This window comes from Mauremys reevesii, linkage group 2 (assembly GCF_016161935.1).
Source record: "Mauremys reevesii isolate NIE-2019 linkage group 2, ASM1616193v1, whole genome shotgun sequence".
Classification (NCBI taxonomy): Eukaryota; Metazoa; Chordata; order Testudines; family Geoemydidae; genus Mauremys; species Mauremys reevesii.
In genome coordinates, this window is record NC_052624.1 from 38,372,913 (window position 1) to 38,400,006 (window position 27,094).

General features: G+C 42.5%; 1 long non-coding RNA gene across 2 annotated transcripts in view; it reads right to left on the reverse strand.

The window, feature by feature from the left end:
• Positions 1-221: 221 nt before the first annotated feature.
• Positions 222-27,094, reverse strand: part of LOC120398735 — a 33,625-nt gene continuing 6,752 nt past the window's right edge. Inside the window, exons 2-3 of one of the 2 annotated variants that reach the window (XR_005594668.1) lie at positions 11,204-11,369; positions 222-1,212 (exon numbers count right to left, since the gene is read on the reverse strand). This is a non-coding gene — a long non-coding RNA (uncharacterized LOC120398735). The remainder of the gene's footprint in view (positions 1,213-11,203; positions 11,370-27,094) is intronic. The other variant, XR_005594667.1, reaches the window with a different exon arrangement.

Sequence of the window (27,094 nt, forward strand, 5' to 3'; positions counted from 1 at the left end):
TCGGAGGTTAAAAAGCAGTAAAACTTGTTTCTCTCTTCCAGTCTATGAATAAAATGAGGAGGGAGGGAATGAGATCTTCTAGTTTTAAAAGTTTGAACAGCTGAAGTAACCCAGGAGTCTGTTTGTCTCATTTTCAAGAGACTTAAGTTCCAGTTACTTTCACCTACACATAGTTGAAAATTTCCCCAGGTTGATCTGAAATAAGCAATGTAATTCACTGATTGTTATTTGCTCTGTTCCTTTAATAAATAATATGTAGATGTGAAACATATTTTGATGAGAAGTTTATATATCCAAAACATTTAAGATAAAAAGATGTAGCAAATCTAGAGTAAAGTCTCTCTCTAGTTGTAAATCAAAATGTTTTAATGGTTATTGTGACAGGTTTCTGGGGTGCAGCCTGGACTGTGGGACTGCTGAGCCCTCTGCCCCACCAACATGGAGTATCCCTCTCATTCTGTGATGCTGTTGTGAAGCTACAAACTTCTGACAGGTGCTGCACTTACACAGTTATCCACAGGCAGGGACACATCCAACTGAGTTCCATGAATGCTTTGCCAGCCACTCATGAACCAACAATAGGCCCCAGACAATTCCTCCCAGCTCCCCAGCTTTTCACCCCAGAACCCTACCATCTTGCACCGGTCAAAAGCCTGACCAGTGTAAGCTCATTACTCAGTCTGTCCCCTCACCCCCCTCCCCAGCTCAATATGTAGAGGACACACACTAGCCTTTATAAATTGAGCTGAGATTTCATAAGCGTTTCAAACAAAACCACAAAGTTTTAAGTAAAATATAAAACAGATATTAACTACAGAAAGATTTCAAGTGATTATAAGAAGTAAGCACAGAGATCAGTTGATTACCTAAGAAATAAAAGTAAATTTTCAGTCAGTTCTATACAGGATTTGAATCAAGCAGTGTGACACCCTGATAGATGGTACAAACAGGCCACAAATCTTCAATAAACCGGCTGGAACTGCCTTCCAGTCTGGGACCACCTCCCTAGTTCAAAGTCTTTGTCTTCCAGACTGGTTTCCAGGTGCTCAGTTGGGGGGGGGAGAAGAGGGGGAAAATGAGGCCAAGTCATGTCACTTCCACTCTTTTATAGTTTCTTCTAGCCTGCTGGAAAGATCTTTTGCTTGTGACACGGGGTCTGATCCCATTAGTCAAGCAGTTTCCATGGTCTACATCAGGGCGGCCAACCTGAGCCTGAGAAAGAGCCAGAATTTACCAATGTACATTTCCAAAGAGACACAGTAATATGTCATCAGCCCCCCCCAGCAGCACCTCCCCTCCGCTCGCAGAGCCTCCCACCCCTGCCGATCAGCACCTCCCGCCCCCCGCCTCCTGATCAGCTGTCTCGTGGCATGCAAGAGGCTCTGTGGGGGAAGAGCCAGGGTACGGCAGGCTCAGGGGAGGGGGCGGGAAGGGTGGAATGGGGGCAGGGCCTGTGGCAGAGTCAGGAGTTGAGCAGTGAGCACCCCCCGGAACATTGGAAAGTTGGTGCCTGTAGCTCCAGCCCTGGAGTTGTTGCCTATACAAGGAGTCGAATATTAACTTCTGAAGAACCCCATGTGGCTCTGGAGCAACAGGCTGGCCACCCCTAGTCTACATGCTCTCTCTGAGAAGTCTCATGGGATGGCTTCTGGGTAAGTGGATGGCCCATTAAAGGGAAACACATCTGGCTACTCCATCGTTGTACCTGAAAGGCTGGTTGTGGGTGTTCCCAATCTCACAACATATTTCAACCACACACACACACACACACACACAGCACAAAACTTCATAAATTCACATGCCATGATTGCACATACAACCAACAGGATATTAATGTTCAACAGATCAAGACTTAAAATGATACATCACAAGGCATACATTGTACAAAAACATAGGGCAGTGGTGAATATGGGGGTTCAGGGTGCTGCTTTCAGGTACAGAGTGCCACAGGGATAGCAACCGGTGAGACTGCACTTTTTTTTTTTTAAGAAGAGAACTGAATGACAAATTTAAGAGTTGATTAAAATTGATGATTTAAAATCAAGGCTTTTCACTTGGTGATTTAAAAAAAAAAAATCGCTGATTTAAATCAGTCCATGCTGCTATGCTGATCCAGTAATACCAATGGTCCTTTCTTCCTTTGCATGCTATATTTCCGTTGTTATAAGCTACAAGACAGCTTTCACCAAAAACCACCACTGGATAAAAAAAATCTTAACGTCCAGCTGAAACTGCATGGAGAATTTGAGGCCCTGCAATGAGCTGGGCACTGGCAGACTCCAGCGTCCATGTGGAGCCCCGTTGATGGGCCGATTGGGGCCTAAGTGGGTGAAATTTTACCTCTACAGGAAATTTGGCTGGGACAGTTCACTTAATGTTGAAGAAAAGGGCTGGGCTTCACTGGAAACTTACAGAGGCGTTGCTACATCTTTCAGGGGTGTGAATAATCCCCCTATGTGTAGACAGCACTAAGCAGATGGAAGAATTCTTCTGTTGACTTAGTTACCACCTCTCACTGTAGTTAATTCAACTCAGTGATGGGAAAACCCCTTTGTGACTCTCTGTACCTCATGGGAACACCCAGCATCCCCATATTCATCCTTGTAAAAATGATTGTGTGGAATCCAATGCAAATTTTGTCATGTCAGGTGTCTTCGGAAGGCTTATGATGCACCGAGAATTGCTTTTACAGTAATGTTATAGGTTATAATTTCATATATATAGTTGTGAGGCTGAAAATAAGTCCAGGCAAAAACTCTCCAAGAGCAGAGAGGCAGTTCACACCTCATCAAGGCATGTATGGGACACCCGCAGCCCAGCCTCACAGGAACAGAGGATGCTAGCCTAGGCAACAACAAAAGGACTCTCCAGTGAGTCACCCCCCTTTCTTTGGTCAGTTTGGAACTGCGATGAGGTAATGCTCACCTGACTCTGAAGGGGGGAGGGAAGCCAAGAGGAAAGAAAGAACATGATAAAAGGGAGAGATGTTTGCCATGCTCTTCCTCTCTTTTCCACCTCCATCACCACCAAGCGACTGAAGCTCTGATCAAAGAGGAGAGCCTAACTCAGGGGTCGGCAACCTTTACTATCAAAAGAGCCATTTTGCCCCCTCTTCCACTAAAGAAAAATAGTCTGGAGCCGCAAAACATAACACTGCTTATAAACTTTTAAAAGTTTTAATCTTTTTTTAATTTTACCTGTTACAACAACAGAATACAACAAACAGAAGTGCAGTGTGCATGTGTAGGCCTACTTTGAAATAAATTAAACACTGAACTATGCAGGCCTTTTTGAGTCCTTCCCGTATTTGTGTAAAATTAAAATAAAACGTAGCCCACTTTAATATAAAAAAACATATAGTTGCAGCTTAGCAGTTTTAAAAAAGTAAACATAAAATTAGGAACGTTTTTTGACAAGTCCATTTCAGTGTGCTCTCATCCTCTTCGGGTTTCTTTCTCGGCCAGCAATCAACCGAAGCACCTGAACATACAATAAAAAACTACATCAGCTCCGGGTCTGAAATAAATGTTTTTTTCTGAATAATAATAGCCTATTAAATGCTAGTGTTCTCACCTGTTTAATGTGACTTCTGTTTCTGAAGCTCGATGCTGATCTTCCCTATGTCGGGGCTGTAAGATGTGACTTTGATCTTCACACAGGACTGTAGGCTCTCATTTGTGAGGCGGGAGCGATATTTGGACTTTATGAAGTTCATGCTCGAGAAAACTTGCTCGCATAAGTATGTTGAGCCAAAGATGGACAGGACTCCAAATGCATACTTTTTCATGTTCATATACGTGTCGGGAATGGCACTCCATGTTTCAAAAACAAGTTTGTCGGGTTTGGGGAGGTTTTCAATATCATTCCATTTGTGCTCTTTAGCGAGAGTGGCCTTCTGACGGGCGACTTCTTCGAGATCCGCTGTCAGGCTTTTGAACTTGGACACCCATAAGTCTTTATCCGCTATGTCGGCCAGTTCAATTTCAAGATCGGGCTGACTTATCCCATGTGGACATATCCACATTCATAGGGATATGTGACAGGGAAGGACAAAGTGTTTTTTTCCTTTCTGAACTCGCTGAATCTTTCTCCAAATGCAGCTTGCATTGCCATTATTGCACGGTGTAAATAATCACAATTTATGTGATTGTTCTCTTCTTTGAACTCTCTCAGGGAGGGGAAGTGAGAGAGCGTACCTCTCTGTACATCTCTGGCAAACACTGTCATCTTGCGCTCAAACGCCAGAACATCCTCCAGCAACTGCAGGGCCATGCTTCCCTTTCTCTGGAGATTTTTATTCAGCGTGTTTAAGTGACTTGTCATATCCACCATGAAATAAAACTTTTCCAGCCAATCGAGGTCTCCCAGTTCGGGATAGCTGAGGCCTTTGCTTTCCAAGAAGGTTTTCACATGTTCCAGACAAGCAGCGAAGCATTTCAACACGTCTCCCCTTGACAGCCACCGAACTCTGTTGTGCAGCAGGAGATCCAAATATGCGCTCTTGACTTCATCTAACCATGAACAAAACTGTCGGTGGTTTAACCCGTTTGCAATTATTTTGTTCACTATCTTAATAACGAGGTTCATCACTTCCACACATTCAGGGGGGAATGTTTGAGCGCACAGTGCTTCTTGGTGCAAGATGCAGTGAAACGTCATCAGCTCTTGATCCAGCGACTTTTGAAGTAAATTCACAAAGCCCTTCTGTGCTCCTCTCATACTGGGTGCACCATCAGTAGACTAATTATGAGTTGTCTAAAGCCAAAGGAATAAACACCACTCACCTGGTGTTTATTCCTTTGGCTTTAGACAACTCAAAACAGCCTCACAAATGTCCTGTCCCCGCGTTTGGCCCTTTAGCGGTATGAGTTCAATCAGTTCTTCCTGCGACCCATCAGAGTTCACATATCTGCATAACAGTGCTGTCTACTCAACATCGTTTACATCACTTGACTCATCACAGGCAATTGAATATGCTTGAGCTGAATTCATGTCATCAATTTGCTTACTGGTGATATTTGTTGCCATTTTAATGGTCCTGTCCTTGACGGTCTTTGCAGAGAGAGGCATTTCTTTAATTTTCTGAATAATTTCCTGTTTGTTTTTGAATTCGGAGAATAGATGCTCTGATATTTTTATGAACGATTCTTTCATGTATTCTCCATTTGTGAACGGCTTCCCCCTCCTTACGATCTCATGAGCTGCCACAAAACTAGCAGCTGTAGTTGAGTTTGGAGAGTTGATCCACTTCTTGAAAGTATGTTTGCTCTGCTCAACTTTCCGTAGCAGTTCCGAAATCGCTCTCTTTCACCCATCTTCAGTTGGGTACTTTTCAGAAAATGCTGAGTGCTTGTTTTGAAAATGTCTTTCAACGTTACATTCTTTGTTGTTTGCTAATTTCTCGCCACATATCAAGCACACAGGTAAGCCAGCGTCGTTGGCAGTGAAGGCAAAGGAATCTGTCCATGCAGAATTAAACTCTCTATTTTCTTCTGAGATTTCTCTTTTTTGGGATGTATTCATGGTTAGCTTACCGCGGGGGTCGCACACTCAAGAAGCCGCCTGCAGATAAAGGCGAGGGCTATAGACGTGGATGTGACGCATATTTTAATTGACAAATTATAAAAACTTTTTAAAAATTCGATGTTAAAGTATCACCTCGAACTCCAAGATAACTGTGCAACAAAATAAACAAAAATAAAATATATAAATAAAATATATAAATAAAAATTAAAATAATAAATAACCGTTATTCTTTTTTTTTCTTTTTTTTTTCTTTTGTCAAGGCCGAAGGGAGCCACAACAAGGAGGCTGAAGAGCCGCATGTGGCTCCGGAGCTGCGGGTTGCAGACCCCTGGCCTAACTGAAGGGCAACCAGCCAGCCTGTGGTGAGAAGGATCTAAGTTTGTAAGGACACTGAAAGTATTAAGATCAGATTAGAATGCATTTTGCTTTTATTTAATTTCACCAAATCCCACTTGTTATGCTTTGACTTATAATCACTTAAAATCTATCTTTATAGTTAATAAATCTGTTTGTTTATTCTACCTGAAGCAATGTGTTTGGTTTGAAGCAGATCAGGGACTCTCCTTGGGATAACAAGCCTGGTACAGATCAATTTCTTTGTTAAATTGACAAACTCATAAGCTTGCAGCATCCAGCTAGCATAATTGGACACTGCAAGACAGAAGTTCCTAGGGTTGAGTCTGGGACCGGAGATATTGGCTAGTCATTTAGTTGCACAATCCAAGGAGCGGGTTACATTCTAGAGGCTGTGCGTGAACAGCTCAGGAGTGGTTCTCACAGCAGAGCAGGGCAAGGATTGGAGTGACCTAGCAGATCACCGATCCAGATGACATGAGAGGGGAATGTCAGACCCTTCCATTGTTGTAGTGAGTGTCTTCACAGAGCTACTGCAGCTGTAGCTTTTTAAGTGTAGACTTAGCCTGAGTTTCTCCGCTGCAAATATAGGGCTTTCTTCAGTTCACAGCTGCTTCTGAGGTTGCTAGTTCACTAAAGGGCCAAAACTTTTCTGCATGCTATTGGCAGGGAAGCAGCTTCCTTAGGCCAGGTCTATACTAAAATAGTTGAGGTGGGCCAGCTCCTTTGCTCAACCTAGCCCCCAGTGTAGACAGCACTAGGTCAATGGAAGAATTCTTTTGTTGACGGAGTTATCACCTCTCAGGGAAGTGGATTAACTACAGTGATGGGAGAAAAACTTCCCATAGTTGTAGTGAGTGTGTACAACTTCAGTGGTGCAGCAGCTGTGCCATTGCAGTGTTTCTAGTGAAGACACAACCTTAATTAAGCAGGCAAATACAGCAACCTTCAGGAGAAGCTGCATTACACCTTTATAAGGCTTCATATTCTCTGCCCATCCCAAGCTGAGTTTGTGACAGTGCAGATTGCCTGACTGGGAGACACCCTGAGCTTCTCTCAGCATTGTATAGGGGAAGGGCTCTTTCTTGGCTGATTCCCATCCAGCAGGCATTACTGTCATGTTCTGTGCAGCTCCCTGCATGACATTTTATGCAAATGAGCTAATTTGCTTAATTGCAACCAATTAACATCACTGAACTCTAGCTTTAAAATTATTAGAGTGCTTGTACAGTCTTGTCAAGCATATCTACAGGGTAACACACACACACACACTTGTCGGCATGCCTCATCCCTAAGGTAGGGAGAGCTTCTTCTTGGGTAAGACTGAGTTCAGCCTCCCTGGCTCTTGGAGTTCTTGGTCTCTCAGCCAAGTCTGGTAACTAGTCCAAAGTGTGGTGGGAATTTGTGATGTGGGAGCTGGAACTGAACCCCAAACTCATGTCAAAGCCACCGCACATCCATTAGATGGGCAAAGTTTTTAGTCCTGGCCGAGCTGGGCTGGCTTCTAATAGGTGACCTAATAGGCAGAAGGCACGGTACCTCATCAACAGTGCCTTGAGGCAACCAGTTCCCTAATACGTGCTAATGTTACACCTTTGAGAATGAGGCTTGCTTTCAGGGAAGAGAAGTTACTAAATCAAGTTCTGACCTTTTATGGAGCTTACACAAGCAAGGTCTTCCTCTCTCTGGACACACAAGCAGCCTCTCCTATCTACTGCTCTCAGTCATTTCACACAAGGCCTATAATATATGCCCATACTTTTCTTAAAGAATCAGCTCCCATTAACCAAAATACAAACACTAAACCTGCAACAATAAACCAAGTATTAACAGAACGCACACACATTCACCTCTAAAAACAATGCTTTACAATATAAAGTCATTTCAGAATGTATTCCGTAGTCTCAGCCTAACTTGCATGTATTTTCCCCTGTGCCATGGGTCATCAGCAAAGTTTGAACTCCCAAGGAGAAGACCTGAGCTGTAACTGGAGTGGGCAAGCACGTTGCCATGGTCTATAAGGAACAGCTCTTAAAGGAAGAGACACAAAATATTGTGTCACTGATTATATACCCATTTGTGAACCAACACTGGACTATTGGGTACAAGGATTCCTGGGCTCTACTCCTGGCTCTGGGAGTAGAGTGTTGTCTAGTAGTTAGACACAGTATAGCAAGTGTAACACAACCTCCTTTTGCATCACGTGCAGGGAATTAATTTAGGGTCTCTGAACATGATTATCTACCACTTGAGCTAAAGGACAATGCAAATTAACATGGAAACATTTGCAGACTCAAACTTGTATTTGTTAGTGTTAGGATTAGACTGCAAATAATTTGTCCCATTTCTGTTGAAAGGCAGTATGAACATAAGAGCATAACAGCCATACCGGATCAGACCAAAGGTCCATCTAGCCCAGTATCCTGTCCTCTGACAAGGGCCAATGGCAGGTGCCCCAGAGGGAATTAACAGAACAGGTAATCAAGTGATCCATCCCCTGTTGCCCATTCCCAGCTTCTGTGTGGCAAATTAAGTCTGTCATATCAGAGACCTGGGTTTTATTCTCAGCTTTACCTGCATGGACCTGGTTCAGCCACTCAGTTATCTTATCTGTTAAATGGGTGATAGGCCTCATCCAACCACCTTAAGGGAGGTAACAGTGTACACCAAGGGTCAGATTCCCTAGCTGGATAGTCCAGTTTAGGTTCTTGTCCCATTCCTCAGGATGAGTTCATTAAATCAACAGAAAACACAAAGTCAACATAATACATAACACTTAAGCACGGATGCTTCCCTGCTTTCTGCAAACTAGGAAGTGAAGACACATGCTTCCCCTACTTCCTTCAGGGTGTTCACTGATCCTGGGTCTCTCCTTACTCAGGGTAGGCAGTCTCTGGTTACAGCAGATGTTGCGTGCCATCTGCAGTCACATGACTCATGTACTTCCTGAATTAAGTCTTTTTTTTTTTTAATATCTGGGTTAGAAGGGACCTCAGGAGATCTAGTTCAGGGGTCCCCAATGCGGTGCCCGCAGGTGCCATGGCACCTGCAGGGGCATCTAAATGTGCCCACGTCCTGGCCAGCAGTGGAGCATCCGCCAAAATGCTGCCGAATTTCTGTGTTTCGGCGGCGACACCTCTCGATGACGCCACTTGCCACCCACAAGTGACATTGAGAGGGGTCGCCTCCGCCGAAACGCCGCAGAAATTCGGCGGCATTTCGGCGGATGCTCCACCACCGCCATGGTCCTTCGTCTGGTGGGCACCAGACGAAAAGGTTGGGGACCACTGCTCTAGTCCAACCCCCTGCTCAAAGCAAGATCAATCCACAGACAGATTTTTGCCCCAGATCCCGAAGCGGCCTCCTGAAGGATTGAACTCACAATCCTGGGTTTAGCAGGCCAATGCTATCCCTCCCCCATTAGTCGGAAAGGGCTGAGATTTGAAACAATGCAGGGATGTGTAAGTGCACCCCAGGAGCAACAGTTTAGTTAATGAGATGTGAAATAAACAGAAATATTAAGACCAGTCACTAGAGGAGCAAGTAATAGAATGTGTTGCGCTGTCTGAAGTGGCTCACAACTGTGAGTGCCTGTCTCAGGGCAGACATGCCATGTTGGTAGTGTGTTCTGTAATTAGATCAATCAAGACCAACAAATGTGAACTCCTGTATCACTATACCAGTCTTACCATGGAGTCAGACAGTCCCCATAGGCTCTCCAGCCAAACTGAACTTAGGGATAAAAGTCACAAACCAAAAATCACAGCACATTAGGTTTCTCCCAGTCCCAAAGGACCAGTCAGTTACTCCAGATCAGTTGGTACTCCAGACCTTACACCAAAGACAAAGCTGGTAGCCAATTCTATAGTAAACTAACTACAAGTTTATTAGCTAAGAAAAGGAAATGAGAGTTATTGAGAGGTTAAAGTAGGCAAAATATATGAACAGATGAACAGACGAACAACAGTTTGTAATTCCAAATGGTAAAAGTAATGTAATAAACTCCCATTTTCCCTCCCAAGAGTCTTTCAGGGTAACCCAGATTGGACTCTTACAGGGAAGGTAACAGATGCAAAGCAGAGATCCCCAAAGAGTCAGAGATGATGGATCATTTCTTGAATCCATATTTATAGCTCCTTTACCCAGAAAGCAAGATGACATCTGTTTTTCTTCTTTGATGACAGTGAGGAATGCACTTATTCGCTTTGACCCTGATCATCTCACACACAATGACCACTTGCTTTGAAGTTAGCATTTTCTGTTAAAAGGATTTCTTTGATAGGTAGTTTAGTTACAGGCTTATACACAAATATAAATTTTTGCTGTTACATAACAGGAATCCATAAGGGAGAACAATACAAATAATGACCCATTAGCTTTCATGAAGTTTAAACATCTGAATGCACTTATACATTAACAATTGCTTTGATCTAACACTGTGTATTGGCCTGCAGCCATGGACTGACCTGTTTGTCAACGTCACTAAATCCATGGGCTCCTGGCCTATACTTCCCCTATTGCATGGGGAAGGGTAGCTTAAAAATGTGTGACATTTACCACGTGGGGGAATGCATGACAAATACATGTGTCATGCAACACTTGGCAGTCTGAATAGGGGATGTTTCTTTAAAGGCAGGGCCAGCTCCAGGTACCAGAGCAGGAAGCAGGTACTTGGGGCAGCACGTCAGGGTCTTCGGCAGTGGGTCCCTCAGTCCTTCTCGGAGGGAAGGAGTGGCTGCCAAATTGCGAAGAATGAAGCAGCGTGCTTGAGCAGCCGCCAAAGTGCTGCCAATCACAGCTTTACCTCCCCCACCCCCTTCACCGCTTGTGGTGGCAAAACAGCTGGAGCCGGCCCTGTTTAAAGGGAAGTGCCAGCTGGCCTATCAAGATGAAGATTTTCTTCCTTCAGTTGGTGATAGGACTCCCTGCTTTGCTTAGAAAGTTCCCAAAACAGAGAGAATTCTGGAAATATGTCCAGGTGGGGTAGCGAGGTACTCCCATAAGGCACCAGCTGACCTGAGCAGGAGTCCCTTTTTGGATATTGCAGAAGAGAGGGAGTTGTAGCGGTGGCTCCCATCCAAAGAGATAGGTGCACTATTTTTAAGAAGGTAGGACATGGGTGAGTCTCCCATGTTAGCCTCCAACTCAGTCCATGCAACAGGGCTATTACAGCCCTAAGCTGCTCCCTGCTCAACCCTAGTGTACAAAGGAGGGCAGTGTTGGGAGCAGCACTGTGATGGGGGTAGGGAGCTCATTAAACAGGAATTCCCTGAGCAGCTCCAAAGCTCTTTCCTGTTCAGTGGATTTCACTTTGTTTACTTACGTGATGTTTTTCTTCTTTGTGAGAACCCCTCCCAGCTAAACCTTTATCTTGGAACTTGTGGATCCCAAGGTATTGGCTCCACCCTGGAGCAATAACAGATTCTCTGTTAGCTGTAGTCCTAGTCCTGACAACCTCTTTCAAGTTTCCATCCTTCTTAAAAGGTCATCTGCAACAATCCAACATACAGATTTATGCATCCATTGTTTATTTATGATTGTTACACTGCTACCTCTACTTGTCTAGGCAGTAGAGTTTATGAAGCATTAAGGGTTACTATTGCTAAATAGGATGTTGAGCTTTGTTCAGTTTGGTTAACATTTCCAGACTCAGTAGCAGGTTTCTATATATGCTGGATTACACTAAAAAAATGCTCCGAGTCTCTTCTCAGTCTACTGTTCTTTCCCTGAACATAAAATTATAAAGAAACATCTCTCACGTTACGTGTAGCAAGAAAATGTGTTTCACCTCAATAGTTATTTACATAAGGCCTTTAATTAGACTTTTGCCTGAGTAAATCAGTAGGAGTTTTGGTTGAGTAAAGACTGAGTAAACTTGAATAAAAGCATCAGGCTTTGGCCCAGGAATTTTACAGCACAAAGCTTGTTCCTTCAACATTATAAGAAGGAAACTGATGTGACAAGTTTACAATATTAAAATCAATGAGCCACCAGTGTGAAGTGTTCAGTAGTCATGTTATCAGTTAACATCTTATTTTCTGACACTGGATGTTAATATCACTATGAAAATGATAAATTGATGCTCAACAAATCATTCAAATTACTCAGTAAATCATATCGGTCAGTTTTACATGTTAGGACAAAGTTTGATCTCAGTTGGCCACCACTGAGAATCAAGAGTACCTCCACTAAAGTCAAGGAGAAATCAGGTTCATTGTTTTTTTGGACTCAAGTGAGTGATACATATAGGAGACTGATTGTCTTACAACCTCTACCTGGAACAAAGCCATTATGTGAGTTATTAGAATGCAAACAAGCATCTTAAACAAAAAAATATTTGAATACTGGTAACTCAAAAAGAACCATGCTAAATTTTATCAAATTTGGTAAACCTAATTTAGTCTCAGACCATGGCTGCACTTGGGAAGTTTCAGCTGAAGGAAAATTTTTGCCACAAGTTATGATTCAGTCTTCACATTAATTAATGTGGTGGTAATAATTAGCTACATCACATTATAGAACAGCTGATGAAAAGGAAACAAAATCCTCTCATTAATTCCTTTCACTATAAAATAAAAGCCTAAAGAGCTAATATCCTATTTCAAAATCTGGGGATATTGTCTAAATTTAATTTTATGATGTGTTTTGGCAACCATGAGTTTTAACATATATCATGATGTCTACCTTAAATATACTGTCTAATCAAAGGAGAAAGTAAAACTTTATTGTGCTGAAGAAACTCCAACCCTTTATAGACCATCATCCATGTCTTTTCTTTATTTGTTCACTCTTTTTGAGTGTGTGTGCGCGAGAGAGAGGAGAACAGGGTTTTGAAGCCAGAAAGGATTCTTTGCACAGTCTATAGTTTGAACTATGTTTGCAAATATTTATAGCTATTTCAAACAATCTTTTAATCATTAAAGTAAATTGTAAATTTGATAATAGAATAAGTCTTCCAAAATTGTTTCCAGCAAAAGTATATTATCATTTCTTACATGCTTTAGAGATACATCTGCAATTTTTTACTTAGGAAAGAGATCATGTTCCTTACATTCTGTGTTTTGTTCTGCTTTCCAGCTGTTACATGTAACAACTCATATCTATAATACTGTTTTTTCAAGGCACTAACATGTATCAGGCCAAGTCTTGCGATCTTTACTTAGACATGCTCTTATTGGAGTCAGATAAGTTTGTCTGATTAAAGATAACAGGTTTAGGATCATAGGAACAGATTCTCCTCTGGAGGTTAAAAAAAAAGTCGCAAAGCTCCACCAAAATCATGGAGCTATAGTGATTTACCCTGGCTAAGAGTTTCGTCCATTGTGTCTAAAAGAGCCAAATAATTTGGTGATTGACAAAAAAAAATTCCAGATACTTCACCTGCCTGTGAGTCCTCCTGCCTTTTGTGGCTGCAAATTTACAATCACTTAAAGTTTCTCCCCTCCCCCAGCCCCTGTTGCTGTGTGAAAGCCTATATTGGAAGTTCACTTGAGAGCTCCAGTCATGTAACAACCACAGGATCCTTATAGTAAAGGAAATATAGGTCCAGATTCTTAACATGTGTACATTGGAGTAGTTCCTCTGAAGTCAATGGAGCAATACTAATTTACAGCAGTTAAGGATCTGGACTGTAATGCAGAGGTGCAGAGTCTGAGTCAGCCAGTCTCATGAAAGTCAATGGTAGTTTTCACGGAATAAAGATTTTGGGGCTCAGGCCCATTCTAAGAAAGCTGTTGAGTATTCAGCAGTCTCAATCTGGCACTGGCTGGTGACCCCGCTGAAGTTTTGAAAATGGCTGGCTTCCTAGTGCAATCCAAGTTTTAAACACATGCTATTTACTTTTAATCTGTACTGAAGCCTAACATGTTACAGTACACTACAGCCGATTCTGTTGCTTCAGAATCTGATGAAATGTAACTATCAGCTAGTGTGACTAAAAATAACATGAGGCATGTAATGAATTGGCTTGTACCTGTACCTCTGCCTTCTACTAGATAGGAGATCAGACTTCTTTGGTGGCTGGAAGCTAGTAAGTTACTGAAGTTGTTTCTTTAGCTCTGGTTAGAGGCGTGCTCTTTTGAAGTTAGATAGTATTATCCTACAACTACAGTTCATTACAAGTTGGTATTATTAAACTGCAGTGAAATCCTGTGAACTCTCTTGTCCTGAGCTCAAAGATGGGCTCTGCCATAGCCAACAGAGAATGCAGGGTTGTGTGTATCACTGCCCTTGCCTGCTTCAAATGTTACACTTGCTCAAATGTTTGCTAGTTCACTTCTGGCTCAGCTAGAATTTAGCCTTCATCTCAATAAGTAGAGGCCTGAGCTGGTCAAGCCAAAGGTCAAGAATTCTATGCCCACTACATAGGAATTGCTATATCAGGACCCAAAGTTCACGTCATCTGCTTCTCTAATTGGTGGAACTCCCATTTGGAGTTCATGTGCATGGAATGATTCTTCTTTCAGCTCAGATCTTTGATTTTCTTGAGGAATCGGGCATTAAAAGGCAAAATCACCATCAACTTAAAAAGAAAAATATAACAGGTTTTGAGAGTGGAATGTGCAATGTGTTTTGCTGTTTTAAACAGCAGTGTGCTATGCAGATTTGGGCACATTAGGACAGTGGTTCCCCAGCAGTGGTTTGTGGCTCTGCAGTGATCCACAGAAAGCCTAGTTTGCTCCGTGGTGCTGGGTCACCTCTATTTCCAAATGCTAAATTGCACATTTAAAAATTAAAGCTGGTTAATGATTTTTAAACAAAATAGGTGAAGTAGTGTCAGTGATATTCACTAATTTTTTTCAGTGTTTTTTATAAATCAAGTCAACTATTGATCTGGTCAACATTTTTCACATTTAGATGAAGACACAGGAGACTTATTTTTAATTCCTTCCTCTGCCCCCAGACCAGCTCTTTCCCATGCAAAGAATTGCTGTAGTGTCCCTAAGAATGTTATGCAGTTGAGAATTAAAGCATACGTGGCCCTCACAATTATGAATGAAATCATCTACAGCCATCAAGGGGAAGGAAGGTGATCTCTGTGGCTCCAGTTCACCAAGGTTCTTCGGCACATGCGTAACTAAGCATGTGCTGAGGAGGAGGATGGTGTAGGATAGGGGATTAGCGTGGCACTTGGGAGATCTGGGCTGAGTCACTTACAGGTGGAGAAGCAAGGTTTAGAGGAAGTAAAATGGGGATAACAACACTGTCTTATCTGATGGGGGTTTGGGAGGCTACATACATGAAGTAGTGCAAGATGCCCAGACACTAAGATAATAGGGACTGCTCCCATGCTGAGAGTTATGCAGGAGCTTAAGAACCTTGCTGAACTGGACCTTCTGTTAAGCTATAGTACAGACTATGAAATTGCCAGAGACTTCCTGCCTAAGCCATTGCACTAGTTTAGATCAAATACAGGTTTAATAAAACACCTTTGTCCTCTTTCCCCTAATACTCCTTGTTATTCTTCTGAGTCTTTGAGCCCTTGTTTTCCATTTCCTAAATGGTGTCATGCCCAGAAGCTGTTTTCCTCTGCAACGGCAGCTTAATCCTCATTCATCTCACTCTCCACACATTGCCCACTTTCCCTGGAGCCCGTCGAAGAGCATCACTCATTCCATTCAATCACTAGAAAAGCACTTTCAAAATACCCATAGTAACTGCTATGGCTTGGAATCAGTTTAATCAAATTCTTCCTTCAGAAGACAGAGGAACCAGAAAAAGAGAATAATGGAATAGCTACTGTCAGCTCCAGAGGAGATGAGCCCAAAAGCAGTTCTTACTCTCAGTACTGCAGCTGATAATGTGACTAATGTAGCATCACATGTTGAAATACCCCCAAACATGCATGGTTCTGTGATACCAGCATCCTCAAATACTGTTACAAAGCATCTAAGCTTGAGGACAGTACTATTGACATCACAGAGAGTTAACATAGTGGATTAGGATATAAAGGATTTTTGTATCAACCACATTTTTGTTGAAACATGCTGTGGCAAGGCACCTCCTTTGTCTCACCAGACCAAGCACTTCCCCCCTGGCAATGGTGGGCCTGGGGTAAGTCACCCTCACCCCACTTTGGGCAACATTTGTCCTCCCCTTTCTGTGCTCCTTTGGTCATATTTTCTGGGTAGGCCTATGAGGTGATCCTCCACCAAACAAAAAGGGTAATAATCCCATAAACACACACAAAAAAAGGGTGATACTTTCCCCTGCCTCCTCCAAGGGCTGGGTGTCTCCCTGTAGTCAGCCCCAGGGTGTCAGTCCTACCCTTAGCAGGCACTCAGGCTTGTCTGCTTCCCCTATGGGGAGGAGCATGTCCTCCCCTCCTGGAGAAGTTCAGTGGTAGCCCTTAAGTGGGTCCAGGTGTTCCTAATGGAACTGAGGTAACCCCTTCTCAGAGTATAGGGCCTTTAACATTCTAGGGCTAACGTATCTGCCTTCCCACACCCTCTTGCAGCCGTCCGGCCTGACTGTTACAGCACACACAGAGCAGATTCCAGCAAGGAGGAGGAGAATTTAAAATCTCTCTTCCAAATAAGTTTTTAGGACAACACACAGAAGATTATAGTCAAAAGCTTCTTTGCTAGTCAGATTTTTCCTCCCATGTGCAATTTCTATAAAAATAGAACGAAGTGACTGATAATCTTGATGTTGGCCTCAGTTGGATTTCAGTTTACTGAGTCTGACTAGGTTTTTTTAAGAGGACACCGGTCACATTTATTGCTGACTTTTCCCACTAAGGGTAGAGCCCACTAATCACCAAAGATGCTTAAATTACACTGCTTGTGCTGTATTGCCTATAGCAGAGACAGTACTGCAGCAAATGCCATGCAGCAACTCATTTAAACAGCCTCAGGGTATGTGGAGACGGTAGTCCCAGTTCTACCCTCACATGCGTGGGACTCAATGTGAGAACCACATTTGTATTTGAGATCAGATGCATGTGGAACAGAGGATTCCTATGCAGATACCTAGTAAGAGTCCTTCATCACGTACTGAAGAATTAATATATACTCCTACCTAAAACATCTGGGTACCGGCCTTAGCCCCTACAGGAGGTATTTTGATATAGTGTTGGCCTCAAGTACTGCGTAGCATTATCTACTCTTTTTGTAATATGAGCCTGCTTCCGAGACTAGAGCTCCATTGGCTAAGAGGTAGCCTGTTCAATCTTTATTAATGCTACTTTCTCATTCTCTTGCAAGTACTTTACATAGATCTTAAAGGGCCTTCCTGTGTAAATGAAACTTCACATTAATAATCCATGACACCTGAAGTGTCTGCTAAAGGCTATCTTGGTGCTGGTTTTCTCTGTTCTTCATTTTGACTCAGCAAGCTGTGAAGAACAGTAGCTAACACTTGCTAACCCCCTCCCCACCCTGCAAATGAGCCACAGGAAATAAGAATTAGTTATATTCATTCCCCTTCTCTCCTCCTCCCTCAAATGAATGCACATGTTGTGTAGTGGACTGTGCACTTCTTTATGTCACTCTTTATTTGTAACCTTCCCATTTCTCTCCTTCCTAACATCCCTCACTGGACAAACAGAGCATATTCATGAGGAGTGTCTGGATAGATAATATGTTCCTGCATGTGGTAAATTGTTTTCTCTCTAAAATAAATAATTTTTTTTTTAAAAAAATCTATCAATGTTTTTGGAGACTGGTAGTGTTTACTAAAGAGCAAATACAAGTTTGCTTTTAAGATCCAGGAGTATGGGTGCCAACAACAATGATTCAGGAATATTCAAGAGGCAAGAAGAGAGAGTTAAGCAGTGACTCTGAAACAGTGTATTAAGGTTTTCAACTTCAATCTAGTACCAAAAAAGAGCTTTTAAAAAAAAGTTAATCAGTCACACTAGAAGTGTTTTACTGGTCACCAGGAATAAAGTTAAAAAAAAATCTAATTTATAAAACCATAAGGCCAAATTCTGATCTTAGTTGCTCAGATGACCTTAGTTACACCAGTGAGAATGTGACATAAGTGCTGAATCAGTGGAAGTTGGAGCCCTGTAACTGGGGGCAGAACTGGCCTTACTGAAGAAAGGAGATGGTACCAAAAAAGGCTTTGTTGTAGTAGGGAAGAGGGAAAAACCTGTTCCAATCCAATTCTAAGTTGTTTTCCAGTTGAAGAGTGGTCTCCCCTCTGAGTATCAGCTAGTGACACTCAGGGAACAAGGCATCTAGGCTTTAGATTCCAGGTAGAAAGGAGTCTGAAAATATTGATAACATTTTAGTTATAGCCTGTACAATGACAGGTTTTTTTAAGGCAATAGGTAAACAGCCCTCTAAAGGTTTACCATATGAATGACCTGTGTTAGTGGCGTTCTCGGTCTTGCAGCTCCTTGAAGTCAGATGTAAACCTCTTCCTATGTAATATGCAGCTCACAGAAATATTGTTTGAGTTTCATGAAGAGTCTTATAGAGAAGATATGCTTTGTTTGAGGAAAAAAGCTCAGCTGTCAGGTTTTTTTGAGTATTGCTCAGAAATTCAGTGATAAAAGATCCCATTCTGCCTTCTGATTGATTTCTGTGCTTAAGAAAACAGAACAATTTCCCCTAATCTTTGTTCTGAAGTGGTCATAGATTTAAAAAAAGTCAGGGAAGTAATTTGCATATTTTAAAATGAAAAAAAGTACAGATTTGTGCCTGTGTTATTTCTTTTGGTTTTTGGAAAGATTAGAAACCGAACACAAGATGTACCTGGCAGTGAGACAAATCATTGTTATGCAGGATACATGGTGCTGCATTTCACTTTAAATCAGAAACTAAAATGTACCATTTTTGGACTACATAATAGATTTTATTTGGCTATGGAATCTATCCCATACGCAAAGAAATCTTTGCCAAGTTTTTCTGTAGGCAGTAAGATATGTAATTGGATCTTCCCAAAATATCCCCCCCCTTAAAAAAAAGTAAGAGGCTAGGAAAAAAAGTCTAGATGCTCAAGAAAGAAGAAAAATAAGAGGGATGATTTAGCAGTCATAATAAAATCTCCTATGAGAAATATGGCTAGCAGTGTTTGCAAATTATATTTTCAAAATATGTATTATGGTACCAAGTATAGTCTTGTCTGCTTTCATGACAGCCAGATCTCAAATCTCTGCAGAGATCTGAATTTGGAGAATTGTATAGAAGTTGCATTAACCCTTCAAGGCAAGAAAGCTCACATCTCCACTGTGTGCTCAGAGGAAAGGGGTGGGAAATTATATACGTCATGACATACAGATGCTCATTTCCTGAGGACAGTGCTCCTGATAGCATACAGGCTGATTTTTTGTTGTTCATTGGGGCAAGATACACAAAGGCATTCAGGTGCCTAAAAATGATGATAGGTGCCTATAGGGATTTTCAAAAGCATGTAAGCAAGTTAGACTCCTAACTCCCTGACTTTCACAGGAAGTTCGGTGCCTATACTGCTTAAGCACTTTTGCAACTCTTACTAGGTGCCTATAAAACCTTTGGGAGGGGGCGGGGGACGGAAAACAAAAAAAAACCCCTAGCCCTAGGTCTTTCATTAACCCTAGATCTCTGTACCTAACCCCAGTTTCTATGTCATTGATCATGCTGAGACAGTTCCTGCTCACCTTATTTACATAAGCAGTTTCAGTGACTTCAATGGGACTAGCTGTGTAAAGCAAGTAGGCTCTGGTCCATTGTGTTACTTGGATCTTTGGATACTTCAGTCATATGTGATCTTTGTATCCTTGAAGCCTCCAACAAACTACTTTGGAAACATCCACTTATTGGGAGAAAGGAATGAGCTACAAAACTATAGACATGTATAGTCCCAGCAGAACCCAAAGAGAAAAAATATTTTCTGTTCTTTGTGTAATTCTTTGATAAAATGAGATTTCGCCGTCAGCACAAATGTTTACTTACTGCTCTGGAGTTGCGCCATAATGTACAACCTGCACCTTCTTGTACCTCTTAGCAATGGACCATCTCAATGGCATCCCTCTACTGATCCAAGTCTCATACAGTATGAAACTCAGGAGAGACAGGGATGCTTTGGCGGGGAAATCTCTCTGCAGCTTGTGCTTAGAAGGGTTAGTGCTTCATTCAGGCATAAAAATATTGACCTTTTCACACAAAGATGGGAGGGGAAATGTGTTTGAGCATAGCTATTGTAAATCCCTGATACAAATCACCACTGACCAGCACCTACAGAAATATATTAATCCTGGTGAAGTTGTTCCACCTTGTTAATAAATATTCACTGGGCCAGAGAGAACAAAAGTGAGGAAACTGGCTCCATAGTCCAGTGGTTAGGGCCTTTCCATGGGATGTGGAAAAGTTAATCCCTGCTCCAATGAATATTTATACAAAGTGGAACAACTTCAGCAGGAGAGATTGATAGCTCCTCCCCTCACACATCAGCATAGCTAATATGCTAGTTGGTGGTAGGACACTCCCCTTGGGTGTGGAACCTTGGGTTCAAGTCCCTACTGGAAGTCAGGCAGAGTGGGGATTGAACCCCTGTGTTTCCCACATGCCAGAGGAAAGCCCTGTGAATGCTGCTATTGTCTTATCTGTGGGTCCCACCCAGAGGAATACCTTGGAGAACCCCAACAGGGCTTAGGGGTGATTAAGGGCTCTGAGCAGCTTGTTGCTGGGGCGGGGGGCACGCTTCAGGCAGTTGTGCACATAACTTAAGTGGTTGTCAACAGGTAAGCACTTAAGCACCACTAGGGACCTAAGTACCTAAGACAGGTGCCTAAGGCCCTTTGTGAATCTAGCCCTCTTAAGCCCCAGTTGCAAAAAGTATTTAATCTTCTTAACTTTAAGCACCTGCTTAAGTCACACAGAAGAGAATTACTTCTGTGGGATTGAAGTGCTTGCTGAATATGGATTAATTTAAACCTATGCTTAGAAGTTATGCACATGCTTAAATATTTTGCTGAATGGAAGCCTTTAACAGAACTCATCTGCACCTCTTATCAGTTTTATTTGCACCTTTCTGTACAACTAAATTTAATTTGTGTTTACTGCAAACATTTTAAAACAAATTAAAGTACAGATTATGATTCAAACATTGAGAGGATTATTTAAACCAAACCACTAAACATTGTGAAGTCTATTTACTACCTAAAAACTCACTGTGATCAAGCAGTAAACAGGATAGGAAGTATGTTCTAAAAACAAAGTAACAATTCACTAAGGCCCCACTCCAGTAGTGCATGTACCCACATGCTTAAAAGGTAAGCATGTGTTTAGTCCTATTAACTTCTGTGGGACCACTCTGGAATTACTATGTGCTTTAAGTTAAGCATGTGTTTACAGGAGCTGCTGGACTGTGATCTGATGGAGAACAGAGCAGAAAGAGTCCATCTTCATGATGTTCATAACTAGCATACCTACTCATTCTTGATGAATTGCAAGTGTGTGGTGCAGATGTACACCATAAACTGGGTCATTAAATGTGTAATTACATCTTCCAGCTGATCACACAATCAATTGCTATTATTTTCCAAGGGCTACCATTAATGTTAACAGCAACACTGAGCAGAACTGCTTTCCATCAAACAGTGACACAATAAGGCATATCACGGCAGAGAGATTTTAAGGAAAAAACACCACTTAAAACAAATGTTAATCAACGTAAGATTTTCCTCTTGTAATTTGTCCTGTACCATTTAAAAATAAATAAATAAAAAAGCCACCTCACAAAGCATGAACTAGGAAAGCAACTACTCTCTGTAATGTTTATACTCACAATACATACCTATACACACACACAAAAGTTACATCTGCAGATTTTTTGCCCTTTAAATTGTAGAACATTGGGAAGGAATCACAAATGAGGTCAGAGTTTCTGTTAAATGTTTATAGTCAGAAGTTGTTTTAAGGATGCCCATTGTACTTTAAAGGACATTTCCCTTTAAATTTTACCTAAGGGAGCACTATTACTGGTGGTATTTTGCAGTCTATTCTAAATAGAAGGCATATGTAATAAGCCACTCACTACCAAGTCACCCCCTTGCATCCGGGCTCACTATTCTGGTGAATCAGCCCCAGTAATTAACCCACCACCACATTCAGGACCCAGAATGCTAGTTCCAGAGCATGCAGATAGTGCCTTACTCCTCTCAGGTTATGCAGAGAGGAGGACAACAGATAGCCATGGGGTGGGGGGGTGGGGGGGAAATCCTCCAGAGCATCCCCAGGTACATGTCTGAAGGTCCCTGCTCTCCTGTTTTTTGAGGCCCTTTTCCCATTCAGGTTCTCCCATGCCAGTGCAGGTTAACAGTCTTTTGCAGCCTAGAGGATAGCAGGGAACCATCAGGTTCCAGTCCAGGGCCCCATGATAGGCAAAGGTCTGCACCCCAAAAGGTGCTGTACCACTGCTTCCCTGGCTTGCTTCCTACCTAGCCCCTTCTATCAAGGGGCAAAGTAAAGACCTTAAATAAAATAAACCAGAAGTACAGCTCAGATCTGAGCGTTAGGAGTCCTTGTAGCCTCAGCAGATCTAATAGAGTCACAATAGCCAGAGGCCCTACCTAGACCTCTTGCAGTACATCCCTTCAATGAACTAAGAGCAGAGATCTTTTCACCTCCACATGCTACCTAATACTCAGATGGTTTGGTCTCCTTTTGAGCTCCTCCTGCAGCCCATCCATGCTTTGCAGGGGAAGTGGGAGTGGGTGCCTGAGCTCAAAGTAGCTCTTTAATCCCTCCCTCTCAGGGGTTTGTACACCTCATCATAGGACATCACCCATATAATTAGTCTTACGTAATCTACAGGCAATAAGGCAAAATGTGACATTAAGTTAATGGTGAATATGACAGGTGCCTGCTATACAATTCACTGTCTTGCAACATACAGAGTTTAAATCAAACATTTAGCCATTTCCTTTGGAAGCAATTTGTCTTTTATTCTAAGTTAAAGTATTTAACTGGTGTGTTGAACGGGGCTGTCTGTACAACTTATGAATTCTGATTGGTCTGGTGAAGTTGTATTATGAAAAATCTGCTGTGTTATATGAGTGCCTGTATCTATGTGGATCCACCATTGCTGACAAGCTTTGTGGAAGGCACACACCAGCCAAATGCAATAGAAGGTGCTTAGGACTTAGACCTTTTTCAGGTGCAAACTGCTGGGACAGTGAGCTAGCTGCCTCCTTAGTCAATCAGTTTAGCAGACACTTCTGCAGGGAGGGGGAAAAGGTAGGAGCTGTGAAAAGTTGAAGGAGTAGAACGAAAGAGAGAAAAATAAAGAAACACAGGAACAGAGAGGCACAGGAAAAGTATGGAAAGAAGCAGGACAGTAAGGTCACAGAACATGTGTAAGGGGCTCTGGGAGGAAGAGGCGACCCAACATGTAGCAGCCTCATGGGGGTAAGGGTGGTCCTGTCTGCTTTCCTGAACCTATATGACCCTAAGGAACTTGGAACCCAGCCCACAGAATGCCCTGGAGTGGTGAGGAAACAGAGGCCGGGACGTGCATGTATGTTTTGTATGGTCTATACTTGTGTTTTACACATGATTAAGAATAAACCTGTTAGACTGTGCAAATTGTGTGTTAACTATTTTACAGCTGCTGTGTGCCCCAAGAGCACCAAACTGTGAACCATGGGCTTCAAACCTTTTGGGATGGCTTAATGGGGGGAGAGGAGTGGGTAAGTACTTGGGGTATCTTGGGATCAGTGCTGGTTCTGGAGGCCTATGGTAGGTGGGCTGAGTAGCCCCATTTCCAAGAAGGGGTGGCAGACAGAGTCAGGGCCCAAGAAACGTGCCAGAAAGACCAAGGGAAGAACTAGTATTGCAGGGACCTGAAGTTTCAGAAGCTTAACGCTCCAGGAGACCCTAACCACAGAGGCTTGGATTCTTCTCACAGCAGTCCTAGTAGCTGGCCAGGAGGGGGCACTCACTGGGATCTCTGACAATTGGTACCTTTATTACTTTGTTTCTTCCTTAGCTGGTGAATGGAGTAGTGTTGTGTCTGTACTCTCCCTGAAGTTGGTTACAACCAGGGCCGGCTCCAGGCCCCAGCACGCCAAGCGCGTGCTTGGGGTGGCATGCTGCGGGGGGCGCTCCGCCAGTCAGCGGGAGGGCGGCAGGCGGCTCCAGTGGTTCTCCCGCTGGCATGCCTGCAGATGCTCCACCGAAGCCGTGGGACCAGCGGACCCTCCGCAGGCATGTCTGCAGGAGGTCCACCGGAGCCGCGGAACTGGCGACCGCTGGAGCTCCCCCTGTGGACTGCCGCCATGCTTGGGGCAGCGAAATTGCTAGAGCCACCCATGGTTACAACTTCCATTTTGTAATTGAAAACTTACACATTGTTAGTTTCTCTCCCGCATACAGCGATTTGTACTGATACCAAGTTCCCTTTCACTGCTTAGCCAACTAGAAAGTGGTCTCACAAAGAACCGCACCAAGAGAATACAACTGCTTGACTACTGATAGAGTAAGGCTGTACTCTGTGACTGGCAAACCATACACAGTATAGGAAAATATCACATGGGTCTCATAGAAGAGAAAATATCTTCTTCTGGTGCAAAGGCTGTTTTGTAAATCTATTGTGATTCTAGGTAGAGCCTATTACAATATCTGGTATTTTAACATCATGTAAGTGGGGAAAGTGGTCTAATGCACCTCAGCGATACACTGCAGCTCTATAGTTATTTCATAGAGAAAAATTCAGCAATATAAATATTCACTTATTGTTAACATCTTACTCAATCTCAGAATCTGGTGTGCATGTTCAGAAACCTGCAGCACATTCAAGGGAAAGGTTAGAATGAAGAAGTTCTACTGCTCTTCTCTCGAGCGTTTTGTGAGAAATTGGGCTGTTAGTGAGAAGCGCCACTAGGAAATTTAACTTACATGACCGTCTTTTATGTAGCATAAAAACGTAGGTCTTTATAACCTTGATAGCACTGCAGGCATATTTTCACACAGATGATGTTTCCTTGAATTTTTTTTAAATTATAGCCCCACTGTTTTGATTTAAAATGGGCTAAATTCAGTCTCTGTGACTGCAAAATTGTGGGTGCAATTGCAATCAATCATTCTACACCCCACAAGGCAGAGCAAGTGCACTCACATGCATTTGCATCTGTCAGTTCAGAAGACAAACCAAATTATGGGCTACCTGATGTGCTCACCCATGGGAATGAGGATCTCTGTAGTCACCAATAAGACTCTCACCAACAGCGAGGTGATAATGTCCCCTCCTGTGCACGGTGAAGAATTGCCCCTCTTAAATGAGTTCTCACCCATGTGTATAGGGTTCATGTGATCCTCCTCAAATTAATGATCTACAATCATTGCAGCTGTATGACACACCACTTTCATCTGCAACATTGGTTAGGTGACTAACACTCCTAAAAACTATACCCAGATTTCACTGACCATCTGGGTATGCAAATGAAAGGTTTGGGATTTTTCCACTGACATGACTGAACACCAAGCAAACACACAACATAATGAAATGACCATGGGGAGAAAGCTCAATTCCACCAACGACTGTGCTTCTTATCTGACCTTTTTATCAGGATTCCCAAAACCACTGGTTCTCTAAGATTCTGCAGGCTCATTTTCCACTCTCGGCCTTGCCTTTATTAGTGCAGTTTTACCTATAATCAGACAAGGCTTCAGTGGCCTCTAATGGGATCTGAAAGCATCATCCATGCAACATTAAGGCTGAGATTTTTATGCCCAGAACTTAGAAAAGGCACCCCTTGGTGCTAGACTTCGTCGGCGCCTATGTGAAATAAGACTTGAAAGGCCTAATGTAGCTTCTCCATCCTCTTGCCCGCCCCCCATTCTATTCCACAGTCTAGCAGACAGCACTGATAGTGCTGCAACCTGCAAGGATTGTTGGTGGCTTAGGTGTGTACCTGCAAGTCTCTCTTTTTTTTATGTGCACATGCATCAGCGAACTGAATGTGTTGGACACTGTGGGCTTGATAAAACGCCCATGCAAGTCAGCGGGTAGCTTTCCATCAATTTCAATGGGTGTTGGATCAAGCCCTAAGTGATAACATATATTGCACAGATCCTTGGGTGATACTGCCCTTGTAATGGACTGGCAACAGGGACCAAAGTTAGGGTTTCTGTGAGGATCTTGTCTCAACTTCCTGACTTTCATATATATAAAATCTTCAACTTGGGCTGCATAATTTATTTACCTAGAATAGAAAGTGGATCCCTAAGGCCATCTAGTGAGCAAAAACCTAGACTTGATCTGAAATACTGCACTGAGACAAGCTCCCACCCCGGGGGAGGGGGAAGGAGAACAGTAAGGTGGAAGCTTAGGAGGGAGGGACTAGCTGTCTCTTTCAACAGATTTTACCTACACCTCAAAGGAGCTGAAGATAACATGGCAATTTTTACTTTCTAGAGTCAAATGAAGTCTCTCCTCTTTATTGTAACCTCCAGCAAAATGTTAATGCCAATAAACCACTGCATAATCCTGTGTCAAGGATGCAGTCACAAATGCTGTTTTGTTTCAGATTTAAAATCCATGTCACAGCTTTCACAGAGAAAACAGCTGTACCATTCATTATTGTAAATACAAAGTTGATGATAAAATTCCTGACTGTCTTATGCTTGCTTTACTCATCACATTACTTTTTTTTTAAATCTATGCAGTGTGTCTGATAAGACCTCTCTCTCAAAAAAAAAAAAAATAGATTCTTCCTCCACCAACATACCTGTCATTTTTCTTACTAGAGATGCTGCAGCAACTCAGTGTATCACACAGCATCTGTGTCTTTTGGGTCATGGTGTGAAATAAAGAAACAAAGAGGCCTAGGAACTTTGGCACACCTACAATTAGAGCTGTGCAATTAAGACTTTTCAGTTTCCTGGAAGCTCTGGCAAAAAATTCAGGTTGATCCCAAAAAGACTTTCCAAATTTGATTAGTTTAAAAAAAGTTTGAGTCAAAACAAAACATTTCCTTTGACCTGAAACCAAACTTTGTTTCAGTGTCAAGATTTATATGTAATCTGCAATTAAAAAAAAATTGAAGGAAGGCACCTGCTGTCGGCAGCCCAGGGATGGGAGTGGGGGCATCCTCTTTCAAAACTGCAATGGAAGCCTCATGTTGTGGCATCTGCAATATTGCAAGTGAAGTAGGGCCTTATTTATCATGGTTTTTCAGTTTCTGCTACTGAAACAGATAGGGCTCTTTTCCTTAATGCTCTTGATTTTCTTGGTATCACTAGGAGTTCCACACAGACTGAGGGTGGTATGTAATTCTAAGAGTACT